Here is a 12,089-nt window from a genome sequence, read left to right as displayed (position 1 = left end):
AACTTACACCTTTTCCAAAATTGTTTATGTTTATATCTTGCAAAGCCTTTAGATGCTATCCAGGCTGAAATTGGTTTCAATCTTTTTGGAAGCAGAATATTCATGTTTTTGGTTACTGGCCAAAAAGCATGTTATTTATTTGAAATAGTATGTGCACAAAAATATGCTAACTTTATCCCAGGACATTAGTAACTTAAGCACCAACTTTTAAAAATGTAGTCAGTTGTTTCTAAAACAATGGAATTCTTTTCCCTGATCATAGTGTTGGTGAACATTGTATTTTCGCACGTCTTTTGAAACTCTTATGAGGGAGGACAATGTTTTGAAATGTTATCTGGTGACTGTTTATTCCTGGTCATTCTTGCTGCCCTGATGTTCTTCATCTACCACATGAGGCATCCTCAGATTCAAGAGGGCAGAAGCCAACCAAAAGCAAAGGTGATGAGGCTCAGACTTTGACTTCTATAGCTAATACTTAATGCTCTCTTCAAAGATGACAATTGTAGGAATCCGAGCTTTTTAGAAAAGGAAAAGAATCTTCTAAATTATAATAATAATAAAGGTATTTTAAATAGCAACAAGCAGGGACTGCCAACCAAAGAACACAGGGTTTTTACCATAAGCCACAGAGTAAGAAAGAAGCATATAAATGTTTGAGTTCCAAATGTTAATTTCAAGGATTTCAGCTACCAACTTTTTATGATGAGCCTTTTAAATTTTTTTAGTTCAGGGGTTGAATATACAATAGAGCCTCAAGTGAGGTTCTCTTGGTGCAGCTTATGGAGAGCTGTAGACATGATTCTGGCAATTTGTATGAAAAGTGATCATACCTTAAATGTATCAAGAAAGATCTCTGTTTAATATCTTATTTTGGATAGGTCACAATGATTATTTTTAGTATTGAAAAACAATCATTCCCTGTATTAGTCGGCTGAAGCTGCCATTACAAAATATCATAGACTGGGTGGCTTAAACAACAGAAAGAAGAGGAAGAGGCACCACAGCTCTCTCTCCACCATGTGAAGACACAGCAAAAAGGCAGCCATCTGCAAGCCAGGAAGAGGACCTTCACCAGAACCCAACCATGCCGGCAACCTGATCTCAGACTTCCAGCCTCCAGAACTGGAGAAAATAAATTTCTGTTGTTTAAGCCACCCAGTCTATGGTATTTTGTAATGGCAGCTTCAGCCGACTAATACAGGGAATGATTGTTTTTCAATACTAAAAATCATCGTGACCTATCCAAAATAAAATAGTAAACAGAGATCTTTCTTGATACATTTAAGGTATGATCACTTTTCATACAAATTGCCAGGATCACGTCTACAACTCTCCATAAGCTGCACCAAGAGAACCTCACTTGAGGCTCTATTGTATATTCAACCCCTGAACTAAAAAAATTTTAAAGGCTCACCATAAAATGTTGGTAGGTGAAATCCTTGAAATTAACATTTGGAACTCAAATAAACATTTAATGGTCAAATGCATATAATACTATAAGTAAACAAGTCTAATTTTCAAAGGTATAAAATTTCTAATTAAAAAAACCCTGACCTTGCCTCTTCTTTGCCTTATGATTATGTAAAGTTTCACTTTCATTATCTTGCCAATTTCCTACCTTCTCTTCCTATTCCCACTGAGATTTTCTCAAGCCTTTTCTTTTTATGTATTATGAATAAATTCAGTGCTGTTGTTTGGGATTCATTCCAAGTAAAGAACAATGAAACTTTAGCTTTTGACTTTTATATTCATAAGTTGTTTTTGGAAAGGTACCATTTGAGAAACACTAGTAGTAATTGCCTGCTATGCAGAGTTGTGAAGGATCAGTACCCACAACTGCAATTTACTTGAAAGCAAAGCACCAGGAGCCCACAAAATGCTTTCAGTCTAGTGCCAAACCTAAAATTCATTCACTGGAAAGAACTGTTCCTTCCACTGGAAAAGACACATACCAAATTAAGAAGCCTTCTGTGTGTTTGTCTTGGGAATGGCTTAGTCATTGGGCCCTAAGTAAAATATTCATGGGGGCTGGAGGTGGCGGTTACACTGCAGCAACAAACGATCTCAAAATTTCAGTTGCTTACAAAAAGGGTTGACTTCTTGTTGGTGGAATTTATTACAGATAGACTGCATTTTCACTCTTTGACTTCATACCAGAAAACAGGATGATGAAGCAGGCTCCATCTTCATTTTTCTAATTATCATGGCAGAGGGAAAAGAAGAAATGGTGAACCTCACATTGGCTCTTAAAATTTATGCTCAGAAGTGACATATATGACTTCTGTTCATTTTCACCAGCAAAAGTAAGTCACATGGCCAAGTCTGATGTCAATGGGTCAGGGAAATATAATCCTTCCCTTGGGAGGAGCTTCAAACATCTGGGAACAATAATACAACTTACCACAACAGCTTCCTATATAACCACATAATAAATTATGATATATTCATTAACAAATAGCTATAAGGTTTTATTTAATATTCTTCTACTTAATAATAATAATATTTAATCTCTACTGTATTTATTCCCATTTTAAAGATGAAGCTACTGAGGCTTAGTGAAGTTAACTTGTTCTCTGTTGCATAGATAGTAAGTGATGAGGTAGAGCCAACTCAAAGCTTTTGTAAATTGCCATTATCCACACTATCAGTAACAATTTGCTGGTTTTGTGCTTAAACTTGTGCTCAAAACTACTTTATTATTTTTTTCTTTTTTCTTTCTAAACTGGGTTATCTTAAGGTACAGCAACATAGGTCCCTTGAATAAAACATCAGTCTAGCACTCGCAAGAGAGCAGCATACCTGAGAGTAAGGTGAAAAGAATGAAGCAGTTGCCTCAAATGAGCTCAGCTCAGTGGACTGTCAAACAAAGACCCACTCACATAAACCATGAAGGGATCTAGGGCAACAAGAAGTTTAGCTTCTAAAACTATATTATTCCCGACATGTGAGCTCCGATAATTTAAAATTGAGCAAAATTATTTGTAACATTTTTAATTTGTTCATTTGACTTTGTGGAAGAGTAAATAGATGCAAGAGAGGAGAGTTGGCAAATCTTGATAGTCCTCTGAATTAATAGATTAATTTGATTCAATCTATCAGAAGCCTACTGTCAGCTACAAAAATAACAACAACAACTTAAATTTTCTTTGTTGGTCAGAAGAGGGCCCCATGGCATATGACTGGTGCTGCTATCTGTGTCCTCACAATGACAGCAGTGGTAGCATCCTGTGTACACATGTAGAGCTAATACCCAGAACTCAACTCATCAAGCCAGTGATCCACTCAGAAAACTGGATAAGTGGTACTGAAATGCTTCCCATGAATAAGCCCAAAGGGAATTGCTTGGGTTTTTTGTTTTGTTGGGTTTGGGTTTGCTTAGAATAGCTTAAGGCGCCCTTTCTTTTTTCCTTTTGACTTTATTTTACAGGACTTGTTCTGACTGTGGAAAACAAGTACAGGAGACTCTCTCAGTATTACCTTTGCCCCAGGCCACCTCAGACCTTTATGCTTACATATTAGTAAACAAAGCAGGTGCCCTCTGGGATCTCTGGGACATTTATGAGGCATGTGAAGCAGAATAAAAAGGGTGGTCTCATCTCCTTCCTTAGCATTCCTTATGGTTGGAATATTCCACTTTCATCATAGATTTTTATTACTGATTTTTCTGCTATTTTTAAATATGAAGTTGGGCACAAATGTGGAGACCCAATGACCCATTACACACACAAATTGTATACAAAAACAACATAATAAGTAAATAAACAATAACCAAAATTATCTTCATAATCACCAAGTTTGCTCAACTCTGATGTGTCAGTGCACTAAAATTTATAATGCTTCCTGAGTTTGCTCAAGTAATATTTTTTCATTCACTTTCTTGTACGCTGACCAACTATCTTTGCCATGTCCCTTGTTACTTCTTTTTGTGGATCACTGACCACCTGTTATAAATTCATCATTGCCAGTGAAGAGGAGGACACCCAGTACTAGAGAGTGTTTTACTAATCTCATCTTCCATGATTCAGTCTAAAGCAGATTGAAAATAATGCTTCTTTCCCTGTCCCAAAGGATGCTTTCATTGTACATTCATGGCTTTAAATCACTAAGTGCAGGTAAGAATACATAGTTTTCAGTCATATGAAGATCAAGAGTATTAGGGTTATTCAGAGAAACAGAATCAATAGGAGATATCTATAGATTTATATCTATGTCTGTCTATATAATTTTTATATATGGAGACTTATTATGAGGAATTCCTGTATGAAATTATGAAGGCAGAAAAATTCCATGACCTGCTATCTTCAAGCTACAGATGCAGGAAAGCCAGTGGTATAATTCTAGTCCAAGTCCAAAGGCCTGAGAATCAGGGGAGCTGATGGTGTAAATCTCAGTCCAAAGGTAGGAGAAGACCTATGTCCCAACAAGCAGGCAGGCAGGAAGAAAAAAGGGTGAATTTCTCCTTCCTCCACCCTTTGTTCTATTCAGGCCCTCAACAGATTGAATAATACCTACCCACATTAGGGAGTGCAATCTACTTTACTAAGTCCACTTATTCTAATGCTAATCTTATCCAAATCCAGTCTCACAAACACACTCAGAAATAGTGTGCAATCTGGGTACCTGCTGGTGCAGTCAAGTTGACAAATAAAATTAAGCAGTGTATCAAGTAACCTAAGATAATCCTTCAAAAGTGGAAGTGTTTAAGTCCAGAGAAAATACATTTAGGCCTTGCCTGCTGGTGCGTGGAGCAGCAAAACACTCTGTGTCAGAGATTGTCAGAGAGATTAGCTCAAGATGGTGGAGTAGAAGGACACGTGCTTACCCCTTCTTACGAGAACACCGGAATCACAACTGCTGAACAACCATACACAAAAGAAAGCTAGAACCTACCAACAAAGATACCCTACATCCAAAGACAAAGAAGAAACCACAATGAGATGGTAGGAGGGGTGCAATCACAATAAAATCAAATCCCATATCTGTGACCCACAAACTGGAAAACAATTATACCACAGAAGTTCTCCCGCTGGAGTGAAAGTTCTGAGCCCCACATCAGGCTTCCCAGCTTGGGGGTCCGGCAACAGGAGGAGGAGCCTCCAGAGAATCTGGCTTTGAAGACAACTGGAGTTGCATCACAGGAATTACACAGGACTGGGGGAAACAGAGACTCTACTCTTGGAGGGCGTGCACAAGGACCTTTGTGCACCAGGACCCACGGGTATAAAAAGCAGTTACCCCATAAGAGACTGGGCCAAACCTACCAGCTGGTATTAGACGGTCTCCAGTAAAGGTGGGGGGGCGGCTGGAACTTACTGCAGGGACAAAGACACTGGCTGCAGCAATTCTGGGAGGTATTCATTGGCATGAGCCCTCCTGGAAGCCGCCATTAGCCCCACCCAACGGACTGTAGGCTCCAGTGCTGGGAAGCCTCAGGCCAAACAACCAACAGGGTGGGAATACAGCCCCACCCATCAGCAGACAAGCAGATTAAAGTTTTACTGAGCATGGCCCTGCCCACCAGAGGGACAAGACACAGCTCCACCTACCACCAGTCCCTCCCATCAGGAAGTTTGCACAAGCCTCTTAGAGAGCCTCATCCACCAGGGGGCAGACAGCAGAAGCAAGAAGAACTACAATCCTGCAGCTGCGGAACGGAAACCACAATCACAGAAACTTAGACAAAATGAAACGGCAGAAGAATATGTCCCAAATGAAGGAACAAGATAAAACCCCAGAAAAACAACTAAGTGAAGTGGAGATAGGCAACCTTCTGGAAAAAGATGCAGAATAATGATAGTGAAGATGATCCAGGATCTCGAAAAAAGAAGGGAGGCAAGAATCGAGAAGATGCAAGAAATGTTTAACGAAGACCTAGAAGAACTAAAGAAAAAACAAAGAGATGAACAATACAATAATTAAAATGAAAAATACACTAGAAGGAATCAATAGCAGAATAACTGAGGCAGAAGAATGGATAAATAACCTGTAAGACAGGATGGTGGAAATCACTGCTACAGAACAGAATAAAGAAAAAAGAATGAAAAGAAATGATGACAGTCTAAGAGACCTCTGGGACTACATTAAATGCATCAACATTCGCATGACAGAGGTCCCAGAAGGAGAAGAGAGAGAGAGAGGACCCAAGAAAATATTTGAAGAGATAATAGCTGAAACCTTCCCTAACATGGGAAAGAAACAGTCACCCACGTCCAGGAAGTGCAGAGAGTCCCAGGAAGGATAAACCCAAGGAGGAATATGTGGAGACACATAGTAATGAAATTGACAAAGATGAAAGACAAAGAAAAAAATATTAAAAGCAACAAGGGAAAAGTAACAGATAACATACAAGGGAACTCCCACAAGGTTATCAGATGATTTCTCAGCAGAAACTCTGCAGGCCAGAAGGGAGTGGCATGACATATTTAAAGTAATGAAAGGGAAGAACCTACAACCAAGAATACTCTATCCAGCAAGGCTCTCATTCATATTCGATGGTGAAAACAAAAACATTACAGACAAGTGAAAGCTAACAGAATTCACCACGAGACCAGCTTTGCAACAAATGATAAAGGAACTTCTCTAAGTGGAAAAGAAAAGGTATGTCTAGAAACAAGAAAATTACAAATGAAAAAGCTCACTGGTAAGGGAAACACACAGTAAAGGTAGGAAATCATCCACACACAAATATGATATCAAAACCAGCAATTGTGAGAAGGGGAGAACACAAATGCAGGATATAGGAAATGCATTTGAAATTAAAAGAACAGCAACTTAAAACAACCTTCTTTATATACAGACTGCTCTATCAAAATCTCACAGTAACTACAAATCAAAAGTCTACAAAAGATACACAAACAAAAAAGAAAAAGGAATCAAAACACAACACTAAAGTTAGTCATCAAATCACAAGAGAAGAGAAAAAAGAGGAAGGGAAGAAAAAAGACCTACAAAAACAAATCCAAAATAATTAACAAAATGGCAATAAGAACATGCATATTGATAATTACCTTAAACATAAACAGATTAAATGCTCCAACCAAAAGACATAGACTGGCTGAATGGATATAAAAACAAGACCAACATATATGCTGTCTACAAGAGACCTACTCCGTATTAGAGATACATACAGACTGAAAGTGAGCAGAGGGAAAAAGGTATTCCATGCAAATGGAAATCAAAAGAAAGCTGGAGTAGCAATACTCATATCAGAAAAAATAGACTTTAAAATAAAGACTGTTATAAGAGACAAAGGACACTACATGATGATCAAGGGATCAATCCAGGAAAAAGATATAACAATTTTAAATATATATGCACCCAACATAGGAGCACCTCAATATAGAAGGCAAATGCTAACAGCCATAAAAGGAAACTGACAGTAACACAATAACAGTGGAGGACTTTAACACCCCACTTACACCAATGGACAGATGATCCAGACAGAAAATTAATGAGAAAACACAAGCTTTAAATGACACAATAGACCAGACAGACTTAACTGATATAGAGCATTCCCCAGGACTGACCACATGCTGGACCACAAACTGAACCTCGGTAAATTTAAGAAAACCGAAATCATACCAAGCATCTTTTCCAACACAACGCTATGAGATTACAAATCAGCTACAAAAAGACCCTCTAAAAAACACAAACACTTGGAGGCTAAACAATATGCCACTAAAGAACCTAAGGATCACTGAAGAAATCAAAAAGGAAATTAAAAAAATACCTAGAGACAAATGGAAGCACAACAATCCAAAACCTACGGGATACAGTGAAGGCAGTTCTAAGAGGACGTTTATAGCAATACAATCTTACCTAAGGAAACAAGAAAAATCTCAAAAAAACAATCTAAGCTTACACCTAAAGCAACTAGAGAAAGAACAAACAAAACCCAAACTTAGCAATACGAAAGAAATCATAAAGATGAGAGCAAAAGTAAATGAAATAGAGATGAAGAAAACAATAGAAAAGATCAATGAAACTAAAAGCTGGTTGTTTGAAAAGATAAACAAAATTGATAAACCTTTAGCCAGACTCACCAAGAAAAAAAAGGAGAGGGCTCAAACCAATGAAATCAGAAATGAAAAGGAAGTTACAATGGACACCACAGAAATACAAAGAATGGTAAGAGACTACTAAAAGCAACTATATGCCAATAAAATGGACCACCTGGAAGAAATGGACAAATTCCTAGAAAGGTACAATATCCCAAGACTGAACCAGGAAGAAATAGAAAATATGAACAGACCAATCACAAGTCATGAGACTGAAACTGTGATTTAAAAACTCCCAACAAACAAAAGTCCAGGACCAGATGGACTCACAGGTGAATTCTACCAAACATTTAGAGAACAGTTAACATCAATCTTACTGAAACTCTTCCAAACAATTGCAGAGGAAGGAATACTCCCAAATTCATTCTATGAGGACACCATCACCTTGATACAAAAACCAAAGATACCACAAAAAAAGGAAATTATAGGCCAATATCACTGATGAACATAGATGCAAAAATCCTCAAAAAAATATTAGCAATCTGAATCCAACAATACATTAAAAGGAGTATACACCATGATCAAGTGGGATTTTTTCCAGTGATGCAAGGATTTTTTCAATATCTACAAATCAGTGTGATACACCACATCAACAAATTGAAGAATAAAAACCATATGATCACCTCAATAGATGCAGAAAAAGCTTCTGACAGAACTCAACACCTACTTATGATGAAAACTCTCCAGAAAGTGGGCACAGAGGAACATACCCCAACATAAAAAAGGCCATATATGACAAACTTACAGCTAAAATCATACTCAAAGGTGAAAAGCTAAAAGCATTTCCTCTAAGATGAGGAATAAGACAAGGATGTCCCCTCTCGCCACTTTTATTCATCACAGTTTTGGAAGTTCTAGCCATGCTAATCAGAGAAGCAAAAGAAATAAAAGCAAAAGGAATAAATGGGCAGAAGACCTGAAGAGACATTTCTCCAAAGAAGACATACACATGGCCAAGAGGCACATAAAAAGATGTTCAACATCACTAATTATTAGAGAAATGCAAAAAAACTACAGTGAGCTATCACCTCACACCAGTCAGAATGGCCATCATCAAAAAGTCTACAAATATTAAATGCTGGAGAGGATTTGAAGAAAAGGCAACTCTCCTGCACTGTTGGTGGGAATGTAAATTGGTACAGCCACTATGGAGAACAGTATAGAGATTCCTTAAAAATCTAAAAATAGAGGTACCATAAGATCCAGCTAGCCCATTCCTGGGCACATATCTGGAGAAAAACTTGGTTCAAAAGTATGCATGCACCCCAATGTTCATTGCAGCACTGTTTACAACAGCCAAGACATGAAAGTAACCTAACAGTCCATCGACAGATGAATGGGTAAAGATGTGGTACATATATACAATGGAATATTACTCAGCCATAAAAAAGAATGAAATAATGCCATTTACAGCAACATAGATGGAGACCTGGAGATTATCATACTTAAAGTGAAGTAAGTGACACAGAGAAAGGCAAATCATATGATATCACTTACTTGCAGAGTCTAAAAAAATGAAAAAGAAAAATGATACAAATGAACGTATCTACAAAACAGAAACAGACTCACAGACTTAGAGAATGAACTTATGGTTACCAGGGGGAAGGGTGACGAGGAGGCATAGACTGGGAGTTTGGGACTGACGTGTACACACTGCTATATTTGAAATAGATAACCAACAAGGACCTACTGTACAGTACAGGGAATTCTGCTCAATAGTCTGTAATAACTTAAGTGGAAAAAGAATTTGAAAAAGAATTTTAAAAAAGGAAAATACATTTACTATAATTGCTGAGCTTTTTTTATTCTAACACATATTGCTGGCAAATCTAAGATTCGTTTTCCAAAGCCAATCTTATCTGTAGAGGCAGGCAAATTTTTTAAAATATTTAAGCTATTTTGAATATTCATTTTCTAAAGGAAGATGTGATCATCAATAAAAATGGCTCATTATAAATGAAATGATTAAAATATCTCCTTTGGTTTTTTAGAAATTTTTATGACAATATTTTTATAGAATGTGAATTGTTGAGTCCTTGACATTTTAGCACACTTACTACTATGAACAAACATCTTACTTTCAAAGAAAGCAGACGGTAGTGGAATAAATTTATAACAGTGAGAATGCTTGGAGACAATATTCATTTTTCATTTTCTGGTGTATTACATCCATTCAATTATATAAAACACTTGTTTTAATCAATATTAGATCTATATTTGTATGTCTTGATATCACTGACTGAAATAAAGATACAAAATGCTTTTCAATTGAGTTCTTTTTATAAAGATTCAAAAACATTACAGTGTTTTTAGGGGAAATATGGTAAGTTAAAAAATTTTTTTTAGATGTAAATATTCTTGTGAATTTTACATACTTCTTTCAACAATACTATGTAGTAGTAGTAGTACAAGAATAAAGTAATATGTGGAGTAAAAAAATTTAATACCTCCAGATTTCAAATATTTTGTTCCATTTTGGTCCACGACTCAGAAACCATGATCACTATTGTTAAAAAAGAAATAAAAAATATTTTTAAAAGGAGAAAAAAAAGATTGATAATAGATGCTAGTTGCAGGTATAATTTATTGTGCATATAACTAAATTCTATCAAAGATTTACTTTCTATGTAAAATTTTTAAACAAATTTTACAGACTTCAGGTCCAACAGGTAAAAGGAAATCTCATCACGTTCCCTTCCTTCAAAACACAAAACAACTCCACATTTTAATTGTTTTCTGTGAATGAAACTTGGGATTCAGAATTATCTCAAGATTGATGGTAAATTTATTTAAGAAATTATTTGACAGTTCTGACCAATTTTTAGTAGGTTTAGTTTGGTCCTTATTGAAACTGGGTTACCCCTTTCCCTAAAATAAGTGAACTCTAAGAGAAATCCAGTAGACTTTTTAATTTTTGAAAAATGTTTTGAGTCACTACCTTATGCAAGTAATAGACACAGACATGAACAGGTTAAGAAGGAGGAAAAAGGTTCTTGATATACTTAAACTACAATCTCTTATGAAATGAAATAAGCATTTCCTACACAGATGGTCCCAAGAAATACAACAATAACTAAGTGGAAGCTAAAGTGGAGGGTCACTTTAGAAACAGCTAAACCAGAAAAGTCTAAATGGCCTGCAGCAACCTCAGAAAGCAGAGGACAGACTTGCATACACAGAGTGCACATTCACTAAGAGGAGGGTGACAAAGAGATGACTTTTTCATAACATTTTGTAACATCAACAGTTATGCATCAGGACTTTGATTTTCAGCCCCAACTGCCACGCTACACAAACATGCACACACATACACATCCTCACACTCTTGTGCTCACCAAATCCAAACAGCTTTTCTACACCCAGGGTATATTTTAATAAACCAAACAAGACAACGTAGAAATCATCTGAACTCACCAAAGCAATTTCAGGTCACCTTCTACCTAACTATAGAATAAATGTTCCCTAGGTATTGCCCTGATATCTTTTTTTTTAATTAATTAATTTTATTTTTGGCTGTGTTGGGTCTTTGGTGTTGCATGTGGACTTTTCTCCAGTTGCAGCGAGCAGGGGTTACTCTTTGTTGAGGTGCACAGGCTTCTCACTGTGGTGACTTCTCTTGTTGCGGAGCACAGGCTCTAGGCACGCGGGCTTCAGTAGCTGTGGCGCACGGGCTTAGTTGCTCCGTGGCATGTGGGATCTTCCCAGACCAGGGCTCGAACCCGTGTCCCCTGCATTGGCAGGCGGATTTTTAACCACTGCACCACCAGGGAAGCCCGCCCTGACATCTTAATGACAGCTTTCTGATAAGCCACTAGTGAGAAAGAATCTGAAATAGACTCCTTTCACAGGCTCATATTTTAAGACTATGAAACTCAACCCTATTGTAAAAACACTGAAGAACTTAATGCATTTTGCAAATGCGATGCAAACTTGCAGAAAGTAAATTAATGAACCAAATAAACAGTTTAACTGCCTGGAATTACTGAAACTGTATTCTAAAAATTCCTGGCATCTAGGTTCATGTGCCACTCA

General features: G+C 37.1%; 1 long non-coding RNA gene across 1 annotated transcript in view; it reads right to left on the bottom strand.

Moving 5' to 3' along the window:
• LOC308615248 overlaps positions 1 to 5,369 on the bottom strand; it is a 164,958-nt gene extending 159,589 nt beyond the window's left edge. Inside the window, exon 1 of the long non-coding RNA XR_014015494.1 lies at positions 5,262 to 5,369. This is a non-coding gene — a long non-coding RNA (uncharacterized lncRNA). The remainder of the gene's footprint in view (positions 1 to 5,261) is intronic.
• Between the last annotated feature and the right edge of the window lie 6,720 nt (positions 5,370 to 12,089).

The sequence above is a fragment of the Mesoplodon bidens genome (assembly GCF_964165515.1).
Source record: "Mesoplodon bidens genome assembly, chromosome: 1".
Taxonomy (NCBI): domain Eukaryota; kingdom Metazoa; phylum Chordata; class Mammalia; order Artiodactyla; family Ziphiidae; genus Mesoplodon; species Mesoplodon bidens.
The sequence above is the reverse complement of the archived record's forward strand: the minus strand, read 5'-3'. Positions and strand labels throughout refer to the sequence as shown.